Source organism: Chamaea fasciata, unplaced genomic scaffold (assembly GCF_029207755.1).
Source record: "Chamaea fasciata isolate MVZ Bird 193981 ecotype frontalis unplaced genomic scaffold, bChaFas1.0.hap1 SCAF_4, whole genome shotgun sequence".
In the NCBI taxonomy this organism is placed as follows: domain Eukaryota; kingdom Metazoa; phylum Chordata; class Aves; order Passeriformes; family Sylviidae; genus Chamaea; species Chamaea fasciata.
In genome coordinates, this window is record NW_027094089.1 from 2,867,610 (window position 1) to 2,881,815 (window position 14,206).

A 14,206-nucleotide genomic window follows, 5' to 3' on the forward strand; every position below is an offset into this window, starting at 1 on the left:
CGGCGGAGAGGCGCGGGCGTGAGGGGGTGTGGGGAGAGGAGGACGGCCTGGGGAGCCTGGCGGGGCCCAGGGAAAGAAAGGATTCATAAGAGGAGCCCGTTCGCGCTGAGGGGCCACGGCCGAGCCGGCCGGAGGCCGAGCGGCCATTTCACCACCGCCTCCATGCCGCCCGCCGTTGCCGGGGTGACCGGGGCAGCGGCGCCCCCGCCCCCGGCCCCGCCCCGCGGCCGATCGAGGGGCGGCGGCGGCCGAGCCGGGTTCCCTTTGTTCAGCCATTTCGGGGGCCGGAGCGGCGCCGCGCCGAGCTGTGGAGGGAGAGGTCGGGCCGCTCCCTCGCCACTCCCCTGCCGCCGGGCTCTGGGATGGTGTGGGTACGTGTCCGGGTTGCGAGGGGCGGGCTAGGACGTCCCATCCCCGGTAGTCGCCGCCGCCGCGAGTCCCGGCCGATGTCAGCGGCCTCCGCGCCGCTGTTGGGCGGGGAGCCGTGGGGTCCCGGCCGTGGGCTGCCTCTTCCGCTCCTACCGGGAATGGACGGATGGATGCACGGACGGACGGACGGATCGGGTGGATGGATGCACGGACGGACGGACGGATCGGGTGGATGGGTGGATGGATGGGTGGGTGGATGGATGGATGGATGGATGGATGGATGGATGGATGGATGGATGGATGGATGGATGGAAGGAAGGATGGGGCAGCGGCTGGAGCATGAGGACCCGGGCAGACCCCCGGGATACCCCCTCCCGCCCCCCGTTTCCCCCGGCTCCTGGCGGTGTCACGGCTGGCGCCGTGTCCGCAGCATTGTAGTGAGCTGGAAAGTGAAAGTCAATTCAGGATAGGGGAACGTGGCCCTGTTTCCTGCCGTGGTTTCTGGCGTGCGTGGGGTCCCTGCTGTACAGATTTGCCTAGGGGGGGTTTTAATTCCCTCCCCCCCCCCCCCCAAATACTAGAGAGGCGAGAAATCCCGTGTTTGTCTGGTACTTTCTTTTGTATAGGAAGGTTGTTAATTTAGGTACTCGGTGGAAATTGACAGTGGAACTTGTGATCCGTCTGTGGGGTGGCTGTACAAAGGACAGGAACGCTTTCTGGGTTGGTACAAACGTCTTGATTAGTCTGCAAGATATTTATCTCCTTGCTGAGAAGGTTGTAATTCCTCTCACTTGACTTTCTGCTCAAGACCTGAGAAATCCTCCTACTCTGAGGATTGTTCTGCCTTGTATTCAGGCCACCGCAGCTTCTTAACCTGTTTGCTTGTGCTCCTGCATACTTAAGTAATCCTTAATGTGGCATTCGAATACATTAAAGGTGTGGTCAAATCCTTAAAACACACATGGAACAAAAAGTTGACTTGTGTTCCTTCTCTAAATGAGTAATTGAACAGAAAAAATAGTCATATGCCCGAACTCTTAAAAGGAGCCTTTGATAGAGTTGGAAACTGAGCCCATAAGTCTTCATTTTACATCTGCTGTGTGAACTGTAGTTATTTTTGAGTGATATGTGGGAGGATGGAGGAAAGGTGCCTACAGTTGGGAAGAATAGTTTCTGTATGATCAAAATTATTGTAGAATGTATTTTTCAAGATTTAGCTAGCTTATACTCAAAGCAGGATAAGACAAAAGAATAGTTATGATGCTGCAAAAACACGGTTACAAAAGCACTTTATTGACTGTGTTAAAGGAGGAGAACTCTGGTTAGAATGAATATTGACTAGGGACCATGATTACTGTTGGGTACAGGCAACGACACTTTTCATTGACTAATGCAGGTGCAAGCACAGCTGCCAAATTAAGCTATGTCTTGTGACAGGGAGGTTAAAACAACATAATAATGGCTTTATGAATGTAGGCTTTTACTGGATTATTTGACACACTTTTCTGTTACATTTATTTAGAATCCAGTTTAGGAGTCCTTGTGTGTGGGTATTGAATAAAGCAGGTATGTGTGCTTAGTTTTTAGCTTCAGGGATGGAGCGGAGCTACCTGTTAAAGTCATGTGATAGGTATGCACAGAGCTGTTCAGCAGACTGGCAGAGCTGTGGCAGAGTATATTCTGTTCATACTTCAGGCACACCAAGAAGCTGTGGCTACAAAGGAGGGTGGTGGAAGGCCCAGTACAATCCTCTTATCAAAGCTGGTGTTCAGAATCTTTCCAGTTAAAGACTGGGGCTGAAATAGAGACTGACATTGTATCTTTGAAATGTCTTAATAATAAAAATCTTTCATGGACCCAATGTTATCAGTGAAATAAAGCAGGTTTGTGTCGTAAAAAAATTTACAACACGTTTCTGAACTTGGTATGCACTGATCAATGCATTATTATCAAGTTGTGCTGGTAAGATGAAATAGGGAGGATTTTTTTCTTTGCTTTGTTTTTGAAAGGGTGGGACTGCTTTTCCATTACTTTCATGCCTTAATATGTTGTAGTTGTGATCAGTTTTGATCACAGAAATTAATTTGACCCATTAATTTAGCTCCTAATTCTACAAGTCCATATTTAAGTACCTATAGTAGTAGTATGTTTCAACCACTGAATTCACTGCTTCCCCCTCATTGTTTTAAAGTATTGATTTGGGTAGTTGAGGTAGATTTTCTACATACATTGGTAGATTTCAAATATGTACTATACAGTGAATTATTGCATGTACTCTACATATATAAATAATATATTCATATACAGAAAGATACTAATATAGCTGTTTTATACAGTTCTTACTAAAATTAATTTAAATCTCTTGTTGAAAGAGACATAGTTGTGTAGATCCCCTGTTTAGTTTATATATGTGACCTATCATGTACATGATAAAACACAGTACATATTTATACATGGATGCCTTTGAATATGGCATTTTCTAGCAACATTATGAAATGTTACTCCAAATGTCAGTTTCAGCCTTAAGGAGGTTTTCTTTTCCAAACCAGGCTCCAGAGCGAAATTTAAAGAATTTAAAAACAATTGTTTGCTCCTTTCCTATGTACTGAATGCATTTGAAATTTTGAGTTTGTGTATATGTCTGCATCTACTGTGTATGACCTTGTCTATGTGAGTCAAGCCTCAAGGCATAAAATCAAGTAAAATTTGTGCCTAAAGAAAATGTTTTGTTTTTAAATCTTGGCTACAGAACAGAAAATTACTCGAAATTACTCTGTTAAGTAATTTAATTTTGTAGACCATTTTCTACAAGTCATTGTGAGATACCCTTAAACACTGAAAACGTGCTGCTTATGGTGAGCATGCCAAGTGCATTAGTTTAAATGTTACTTCAGTGCTGTGTGTGAAAGAAGGAAAGGCAAGACTAAATTTTTTCAGCAGAGAATAGAAAGTAGATAGTAGGTGGTACAAAGATGCTAGAAGACTTATGTCTTAGAATTCAAAGAGAACATATCTGCAGAAGTGATGGTGTGATAGCACAGACCAGAAGTTCCCAGACTTGGTGGGTATATGATCATCATCAGTCACTTGTGGCATCCAGGGTCACACGCTTTTCCTACCATGCCAAACGAGAGCCTCGTCTATGGCTCTTCTCCCACCTTCCCTACTGCAGGTTCCTATCATTCAAGCTAGGATTACAGTCCAATGCTCACCTTTAAGCTTTCCTATCCATTCTTGCACCCTTAAAAGTTTATTTTTTGTTTCAGACTTCAGTTGCATGATTCCTCTTTCACAGTACCCATGTCATCAACCTCCACATCCAGAAAGAAAAAGTGGAACCTTGGCTTCCCCTGCATGCATGTACCTCCTTAATCCTGTTTTTCCTACTTCATCAAGTCTTGGTCCTCTCTTTCTGTCCTGAACCAGAAGTGCACTCTGCATGGGGACAGCAGAGCTCTTCATTATATTGAATGTGGGTGGTGGCTGCGGTAGTTCCTAGCTGTTCCGACAGGATTTATGGATGCCAGGGGGCCATAGCTGTGCTGGCTGTATGGGAGCAGTGCGACCCAAAAACTGTGTCTCAGTGAGGTTTTGAACGTAGCATGGAAACAGGCATAAGTGATGTTTGCACTACACTTTGGCTACCTCTTTTATAGACAAGGAAGAAAAATTAGTAGCAGACACACATGGAAAGGCAAGAGTAATTTTCTTCAGAGACTAAAAAGCACACGTTTGCTTCTTCTACCAGATAAGCTAAATCAGTGCAAAAATCCAGACAGATATTTCATTTTGTTTTACATCAGTTTTGCTTGAGTCAGTTCACCAGGGAAAAAAAAAAAAAAGCCAATCTTCAATTAAAATAATTTATTCTTTCTTGTGCAGGCAGGCCCCGAGCCATGTCTTTGGAAATCAGGAGTGACTGTGGTCCAGTTAAGTGTAATGCAAGTAGATGAATTTCACATAAGAGGCAGAAGCTTCAGTTGTTGAATCTGGCCCATGAAAAGTAGTTAAATCCAAGCAAGATGAGCTTTGAATGGGAGTTTTTGAACAAATGGGAATCACATTAACTAAAGAACACTAGACTCATGTAACTGCATTATTTGCTTGTATGTGTGGAAACAGACACCAGAGATGTTTTTGGAGTCCTTTGGAAAAGGAATGGAAGTAGGTCAACTGATGAGAGGAAATAGTTGGTTAAAAAAACTTAATGTTGTTTCATTATTCTAACATAGAGAGCATGTATGCCCTAAGTGCAAATGTATGTGTTTTTGAATATCACGTGTTCAGATATCTTCCTGTCTTAAAATCTGTAACCTTTCATGAATAAGAATTTATTTGATCATTTGATTACATTGACAAATGACTTCAGACACCCTCCTTCCAAAATCTTCCATGTATCTGTAGAGGACTTTGTACAGTCTTCTTCTGTTTCTCCACTAAAAACTGGGTAACATGCTGTAACTTCACAGTTCTTTGCTTCTGGAGAATCCTCTATTCTCCCAGGAGATAACTGTTGGTTTTCTGAGCCAATGAGTACTTGTAATATATTTTACAACCTGTGATGACAGTATGTTTTTCCATTTAGCAAGGAATCCTATCTTAAGTTAAGCATTGTCAATTCTAGTGGTTCTCTTAATTTCTTGGTGACTATACAGGATCAAAGTAGCAAATAAAAATCAAATACAGCACAGTTATCAGTATTCAAACATCATCCCTCATTTGCATTGTGCATTTCAAGGTATGCTTTGTTTTGGTTCCTACTTCCAGTTGCATTCTTTTCATATGGGATGGAAAAGATGATGCTGATAAGGGAATTCTAGGTGAATCTTGCATATAACCACCACAGAGTTCAGCTGCTGGATAGATTGTTTTGTTTGTTGTTTCTATTTTTATTTTTAGCAATTGTTGTACAATGTTTTAAAGATGAAACATTTCTTTTAAATATGAGGAAATTAATAGACTGTATGAAGCTTCATTTTTTTAATATTTTAATTTTTTTTTTTTAATAGTTAAGGATATGAATTTTTGTGTCAGCACATGAGACTGAGAATCAGCAGACACTGAGGATACTGACCTTGCTTTGTTTCTTTTGCTCTGGGTAACAGGGCTAATGGATCATAGTAAAGCTTTGATAATTTTAGTTCCATTGGGGTGGGATTCTCTTTTGTGTGTGTGTGTTGTTAAAGTGAGATAGCAGAGGCTGCCCTTTCATGATCTCTTTGTAGGTCTTGCTTTGGGTAATAATGCTGATTTAATTGAACATAAGGACAATTTCTCTACCACACTTATTTCTTGGAGCTTAGGAAAAAGAGTATACCCATGGAAACAAGTAACTATCCTGAATTGTGTAAGGACATACAAGTTGGACCTAAACTGGTGGTGGAAATTTTAGATGCTGGCCTGTGAATTATTTGCAATCTGACTTGCTATTTTCACAAATAAAATGTGATATTTCTGTATATTTGGTTCTAAAATTTTACAGATAGGAAAAATAATAGAAAATAATATTTCTATTTTTCTACTCATTTTCTTCTTGCTCTTGTTTTATGAGAGATAATAGCAGAAATGCTAAGTGTTAGAATTAAGTGTGATAAAGTGATAAATAAGAAGGTGAGACATTAAAAATTAATTTGAGAATTTGATATCTCTGATAAAATATTACATGTTGAAAGGAATTCTAAAAAAGGTGCTGTAGTACGTGGTTCTGAGCTCTGCAACATCCCTTCTAGCATCTTCTGTGGAGCTTGAAAAGAGGTACCTCAAGTTCAGAGTGGTTAGATATAGTGTAATATTTTCATTGCACTTTAACCCTTGGGTCCTCCAGAAGATGATATCAATGTAAGATAATAAAATTCATTACTCCATTGCAAGAGTGGTATGTAGATTAATTACTTCAGCCCTGTTATAGGTAGGTCTGAAAGAAGGTGAACAAATTCTTACCTGAGTGAAGTTCAGCTGTCCTGTTTACATTTTAGTAAGTGTTAAATAGAGAAAACTATTAAACAAGTATCCTTTAAGATTATGCTAATTTAGTTATAAATGTGTTTGAAACTGACTTCTGATTTCCTCAGTTAGACTTTTATGTGTGATTTTGTAATCCTGAAAAAATGTTAAAAATTAGTATTGGTCTTATCCATGCTGAACAGCTTTAACACTCTCAGTGTTAAACCATCAGGCAAGACCAAGTTTTATAAAAGTGTTTTTATTTGTATTTAAGACACCATGTATATAAGACAGTGTGTTGTCAAACAGTCAGTTTTGTTATTGAAGATAATTTGAAGTTAAGAAACTTGGCTGCCATATTATGCAGAAAATAGCAGTGTTTTTTTGTTTTGTTTGTTTGTTTGTTTTTAGGATATAATTTTATATTTAATTTTCACTTATGGTAGTGCCCAGAAGCTCTGCATATGAGGCTCTAACATGTTAGGTGTGTAAGAAAACAGCCTTTTCTGCATAAGGTTTACAACTGAACTACAAAACAAAATATAAATGTTTTTCCAGTAGACAAATACAGCAAGAATAAGAAATATGAGAGAGACTTAAGACCTCTGTGAACATTTCACCTAAGGAGAATTTCCACATAAAATATGAGAAAGGGCAGAAGGTATCTTGGAATGCCTTTTGCATTACACGTTTTAAAGGGCATCATATGAGAAAGCATGGTGCAGGTGAATAAGTTGATCCTCAAAGGGAAGATTGTAAGATCACTAGCAGGAAAAAAAGCCCATATTCTTCATTATGATAATGTATAAGAACTGTTATAGAGGGGAGCGATGTTAATTTATTCTCATGGCTATAGAAAGTTTAGCCTGTGATTGTAGTTTAAACTCTTTATAGCTTTATGTTTTGTGTACTGATTGCATTACTTTTTAAAAATCAAGATATGTAGAATGCCAGCAAGTTTATTTAGTGAAGTTGGTGATTTGCAACTGGTTTTTATTAAAAATGTATTTAAGTGGCCTTCGGTTTATTAAATGACTTGTGCGTTTAAGGCAGATTGAGTTTTTTTAAAATTACAGTTTCTCCACTAAATAAATTTCTTCTATTTTGGGCAAGGGAAAAAGAAAACCAAACCTTTAAAAAACTTTTTTTTTTTTTTTTTTTGTATTGGTTGTTTTATTAGCATTTTAAGGGAATTGATTTACATATGTATCATTTAGACTAAGGAACTTATCACAGCAACTAGTGTCTGATTCAAATACATTCTGATGTCCTTCACAAACCAACATATAAGCATTTAAATTACTAAAATATTACTTACAACTTAAGTAAGAATTACAATTAAATTCCCCGTCTAATTACATTTTTAAATGTTCAGATTCTTTAAGTATATGTTGCTTTTCTAACCTGAACGCATAATGTGCTTTTAATTTATTTTTTGGTTTCCAATGTTTCTTCTTTCATGAAATGCTGCGTTTTAACCAGAAAGGTATAAGAATTGCTTAGGGGGCTGGTAGCAAGTTGATTAAAGCTGCATTAAACTGCTCAAGGAATTTTATGAGATCATTCATTTGTGCAGTATCAATCTCTATCTGTGCAGAAACAGCTCTGTAGCCACTTCAGCACAGGACCTTTAGGAAAGGTGAATTGCTTGCATTCAGACTTGCTTGCAATTTCCCTTACACTGGTTCAACATTGCTTCAAAACTGATCTCACATCTACAGTTGTGAGAATACTTCAAAAAAAAACCCCAAGGCTAGAAATGAGAGAAAACAGTAAGAATTAAACTGTTATATTTTCATTTTTAAATTGCTTCCTGTATTTGTGTCGTTTTTAAACTAGACAAGATAAGTCCACTGTCTACCTGTATGTGATCTCTCAACGTTCATTGCTGGAAAGGTCTGTATGGAAGGTCTGGATAGAGGAACTCTTTAGGTTTTCCTCTGTGGTGTCTGTTGGCTTCAAACTATAGCAACTTGGATATCTTGTTTAATTGGAAGTCTGAGATCTGTCTAAAACCTCATCTTCAGATGTCATGTCCAAGAGCATTTAGAATATGGCTGAATATTCTTAAACTGAAAAAGTTGAAGCATTCTTCCAGTGGCCATTTCTATTTGATATTCACTGTGTATCTGTTAATTGAAATAGTCTTCTCGCCTAAGATTATGCTGTTTTCCTTGCCACAATATCCAATCAGTTTTATTGCTTTGGTCAGATGAAAACTGGAAATTTTCTTTAGGAATTTTTAATACTATTTTAATTTGTATGGATAATCTGTCTTTAATAAGACAGTCATTTCTCCGTTCTTTTGTAGTTATCATCTCACAAAATTTCTGCCAAGTTAATCTTGAAGCACTAGGATCATAACTGTTTGTTATATAACAAATAACAACTCATATAATTACTTACCATCTGACAATACTGATATTCAGAGAAGGCAAAAACATTGGTTTTGATGTGTCTGCAAATTCCAGTGTGTATATGGGTGCAGGAACAGTTTTGGGGTGGCAGTACTTCTGCCTTTATCCATCTTTTTATTTTACTCCCTTGTTCATCTGAGGCTTGAAAAGAAATCTGCAGTTATTCTTTAGCATTCTCATTATGATCAATAAGTCCTATTTGCTTATTTACTTTAAAGGTTTTACTTCTTTGATTAGGATGAGTAGTGCATCATCCTTTTGTTTATGTGTATGTTTGGAGCAGTTGACTGCTCTCACTGATGAACACATCCTCTTTTGGAAGGAGCTCCATTCCAGATCAGTAATTATTTCCTCGCTCTTTTCCATAAGGATGTAATTTCGGAATATTTATCTGACATTAGAGATTAGAGAACACCCTGTACTCAGGCTCACTGGGTAAGATTGAATTCCAGTTTCTTTCTGAAGGTTTGGAGATCTTCCACTTGTGTACCTGCCAGCTCACATATGACTCCACCCATTAATCCCTAGGCAGGACAGATATCTGCTCACTGGAGACACACAGGGTCTAATAGAAACCAAAATACTGCAATTTCCTTGAGGCAGCAGCATCTTAAGAACCTTAGATAAGCCACTCACTGCAGTAAGGAAATTCATCAGCTATGCAGGGAAAAATACTCCAGCATTTTATTACAATGACCAGGGATGTTGGTTTAGCCAGCACTGTTGCTGTCAGAACTGCAAGTATCACCAAAGCCCCAGTGTTGTCACCAGTGGCAGATCAGACAGTGGTAGTGTCACTGACTGGTGCATGTCTTAGTGCATGTTCTGTGTGTAAAGGTTTTAAAACACACAGAGTGTTCAGAAAAAGACTGTGAGGAAAGTAGGTGAGTGTGTGCTTCTGAATTCCCTGTATCTTGGGATGCAAGGTATTTTGCCAAGAAGTAAAAATTAAACCTAATTCTGATTAATCAGTTCTTAAGGCTCTCAATATAATTTTTGCCTTGAACCTTGTACTGAATTCCTAATTTTGCCTGATGGGCTTCCAGAGGAGTCTTCTCAGTATTTTGAAAAGAAGTGTTTTTCTTTACAGCTGGTTTCTTTACAGTGGGTGCATACTATGAAAAGACAGTAGTATGATTTAAATAGTGTAAAATAACTAATTTTAAGAATTTAATTGGAACGCAAAAAGATTTAATTTTTTGTATTTGGTTTTAATTTAGCTTTTCTTTTCCACAATAGGTCATTTTTACTTCATTTATGCATCAAAACATACTTACAAATAAATATGCCATTTGACTTTCTTACTTCTTTCTACTAGCAAAAGGTCTTCAGCCCCTTTACAAGTTCTCTTTCTTGTTTAATGAGATTCCTAATTTTTACCCTCTTATGTATTATTATTGTTTATGGTTGTTGAAGATAGTGTTGTGCAAAAAGGAATTATAAGTTAATGAACTGTTTCTGGGGGGATATATAAGTGCTTTATATACATTTTGCACTAAACTTGATTGTTTTAAAAGCACCTACATATTGAGAACAGTTGGAGAACTGTGATGTATTTTGGTTCATCATAGTGCAGATTTTTTCAAAGTTAGCTTAAAAACAGAACACAGCTTACTTAGATGAAGGTTGTTGGTTTTGTTTTTTTTTTAATTAATGGTGAATAACTTAATTTTAAATAAGCAATGCATTCTTTTCAGGGCCAAGAATTTCTCCATATTTGGCACTGTCCTGTGATGACGTATAATCTCCTTTACATTTTCTGGTTTTAGCAGCAGGGATGATTTTGTCTGCCCACATTATTGTAAAAGAAGAGCAACAGATGTTTATCACGTGCCTATGCCACTAGGGCTCACACAAAGGCCCTATCTTGGCTGAGCCATTGTGAGAGGAAGAAGCACCATGGAGTCTCTCCTTGTATGACTTTCCTTCCAAGATCTGCAGGGGCTAGGACCACCTTCTCAACCGTGGAGTAAGTCAAAACAGGAATCTGTTAGCTTCTTTATTTTTATTAGTCTCTTTTGGTTCATAAGAATGAATGTATAACTGAAAGAAAGTGAAGGTTAGAATTTCAGGGACTGCATCTTATTTTTCACTGGTTTATACCCATCCATGTATATGGTTTTTTTCAGTCATAGCTTCATTTTTAAGTTATATCTGCTGTTTTCCTCAGATGTTTTCATGAAATGTTTCAGATCCTCAGATCTGCATTCTGATCTATCATAAGGAACAGGTTCAAAAGCTGTGTATAATTTTTATTTTTTATCTGCATCTTGGAGAAGCCTGAATTACCAATTAGAAAAACTGAAGTTCAGCAAAAATCCTCCAGCAGATACCAGTTGCTTTGCCTCCTACTGCTCAGAGAAAAAGAAATCTTACTGTGTACTCCAAGTATGGAGTAGAATAGGGTTCATGTGTGCTTGACACTAATGATGCTTAAAAGAATTTTAAGCAGGCAAAAAGTGCATGCTGGATTTCAGACATGAAATTTGACAGCAGAGGTTTAAATAAGACTGGACTCCCCAAAATGGTGCCTTTCATCCTTTTTATACCCACTTACTCCCTTTACCATTCAAGATTTCAGCTGATTGATCTGATATTTTCTGTCACAAATTCTTGAGGTGATATTTTTCTCAAACAGCTCTCCATTGAGTTTTAGATCGTTTTCTGACTGCCATCATTAAAAGCATCTACTCCCATTTTAGTATCCAACATGTGTGATTACACTGGCACAAATCATTAGCCATACACTGTTTTTCCACTTGGAAATGATCATAGAATCATAGAATCATCAAGATTTGAAGGGACTCAGAAGATTGTCCAGTCCAACCATCCATCCAGCACTACCACTGTCACCCCTTATCCACTAAACTACATCACCCAGTGCCAAGTCCGGATGCTTGTTGAACACTTCCAGGGATGGTGACTCCACCCACCTCCTTGGGCAACCTGTTACAATGCTTGACCACCCTAACAGTGATTTTTTTTTTTTTTTTCTGATATCAGAATCTCGCCTTAAGGTCATTTCCTCTTGTCCTCTCATACTGGTACAATTTGAAGAGATGGTGTCTCCTTGTCTAGATTAGTTGATCAGAGGGACTTTAAATCTAGAGATCTTTGCAGTTTTGCACTGTCTATTACTTCGTTCAGTTGGACAATTCAAGACAATTCAATATAAGAATGGTGTTCCATACTGTGAAAGCAGAATTCAAAATCAAAATGCTTGTGATGGTGTTTTAGTTGGTGAAAGCTTGACAGGTTTTTGTCCCTGCAGCTGAAAATGTTACGTGTCTAATTTAACCTATGAACAGCAAGAGATTTGGGGTTCAGTTCTGACCTGTACGTAATCCTGTGCTGTATGTTGGTGTTTGTTATCCTAATTTGAATTAAGTCTTAATTGTTCTACAAAACAAGACATATTAGTGCATGCCAAGGCTGGTCACACGTTTCATCTGCAATGGTGTGAGGGTTTTGTACCTTCATATATATAGAAACTGTATTAATGTGCTCTTTCCTCTATGCTCATTTGATGCATGATAAGCAGAGGTATTAATTAAATAAAGAGGGCATGTACTTCTGTCAGTAGAGTGGAATTACAGGCTGTCAGTTCATCCTGAGTATTAGTTCATCTGTTCAATGGGATTCCACAGTGCAGGGTTTTACAGACATTATCTACAAACAGAAGTACTGCTTCTCATCTTTGAGAAAAGAAGCCATGAAATCATGCGTGGTGACTGCAACAGTAATGAGTCAGAACAGCTCTCCCTTTCACACAGGCAACAGTGTAACAGATTTCATGAGCAGGTATGTGATTATAACCGTAGATTCCCTCAGAAAAAGTCCATCATCAAACTGATGGTGTTCCTCAGACAGCAAATCACATTACAGATTTATTTGCCTTGAATATTGAAATGCCAGTGTTCCAGGAAATTCGAGTTCAGCTTTATTATGAAGTGTTGTACTATGGGAACATTTGTAGTCATAAACAATTTCTAGTTTCATACACCAGACAAAACAAATCCTAGCTAGAATTATCTCAGGAGAGTAGAAAGCTAACATTTCTCTCAGTACATTTCTTCAGCTTCTTATTCTGCTTCTAGACCTACTGACCAGAGAGAATGAGAAACAGTAGGAAACAAAGGTCGGTTAACGGTACACAAATCTGAAGTTATATTTCCTGAATGCCTGTATGTTGTTGTCAATTTGCTCCTCAGAGGTAGTAGAAATTCTGTCTATAGATAGCAAAAATAGTTATTTTTTAACATAGTCTTAACCCTATCAATGAGGTACATTCTTAGTTTGGTAGATTCCACAAAACTTTCTTTAGTCCAAGGCTTATATGACAGATCATGTTGAATTTGGTTTATCTTCTGCTAGGTGGTTCTCCTCTTGGCCTTTTGTCACCCAGTGTGACATTGAAGAACTCTTTAAAAATGAGGGGATTTTTGCAACCTTAGTTACCAGGAAGTGATTCCACTCCACTTGGCAACTTAATACTCTTTTTGCCAGTCTTAACCACAAAGTTATACCTTCAACAGAATTACAGTTGCAATAGTGGAATTAGTGTTGCATTAGAAAACAGCAAGCTTCCAGCCTCTTCTGGCACCTATTTTTACACAACTCAACACAAATACAAAGTAATGTTGAGGCCCTGTCTTAAAAACATTTTTTCTAAAGTTTACTTGGGCTTCTGTTTAAAACAATCCTTCTATCAAAACCAATCAGCTCTGGAAAAGTAGAAAATTAATTTCATAGATATTATAGTAGGAACACAAAATCCTTTCAAACTGGCTTAATATCATCTCCTTTGTTATTTTTCTGGTGTTTCACAGGGTCGAACTGTCTTCTTCATAAGACTATTGAAAATAATTGTATAATAAATGTTAATCTTGTATCATACGGCTGAACTCAGACTGCACCAAATGTTTTAGAATGGATGCTCATTTGATATGTTGGATGTGAGGACTACCACTATTTTTTTGAAGTGAAAGTTTACGGCATGTCTCCCGGCACAAGGCATTGCAAAATAGTATAGCAGTAGCTATCCTGCATGAGCTCCTTCACATAAACACATTTTTCTGTGTTATGAGAGCTTTTTTTCTGCTTTTCTTAATCTACATCACTTTTAGCTTGACGTAAAGGGGTTTACACAAAAAACTATAATGGAATTTATTTCCTCTGTGCATACAATCCTATGCAGAGAAACACTATAAGCAGTTTGTGTGGGAATTCAGAAGTCTGGATTTTAGCAATTGATTGGATGATTGATTACCATTGTAAATACTAGTATTACAGGTTAAAATGCCTGAATTTTATGACAAGAAAGTTGCTATTAGAATTATCTAAAATAAATAAATAAATAAATAAATAAATAAAATCCAGTATTACCAATGGAATAAAATGAAAGAATGGGAAATTTTTCTGAAGGGTAATATGGCTGAAATTGTCTAACAGTTCTGAAATAAGGACTATTTTGAGAA

General features: G+C 38.0%; 1 protein-coding gene across 2 annotated transcripts in view; it reads left to right on the top strand.

Moving 5' to 3' along the window:
- The first annotated feature begins 319 nt into the window (after nucleotides 1-319).
- The window catches only part of TNPO1 (transportin 1), a 73,544-nt gene continuing 59,657 nt past the window's right edge, over nucleotides 320-14,206 (top strand). The window contains exon 1 of one of the 2 annotated variants that reach the window (XM_066180726.1): nucleotides 320-371. The gene's annotated coding sequence lies outside the window, so the exon portion shown is untranslated. The remainder of the gene's footprint in view (nucleotides 372-14,206) is intronic. The other variant, XM_066180728.1, reaches the window with a different exon arrangement.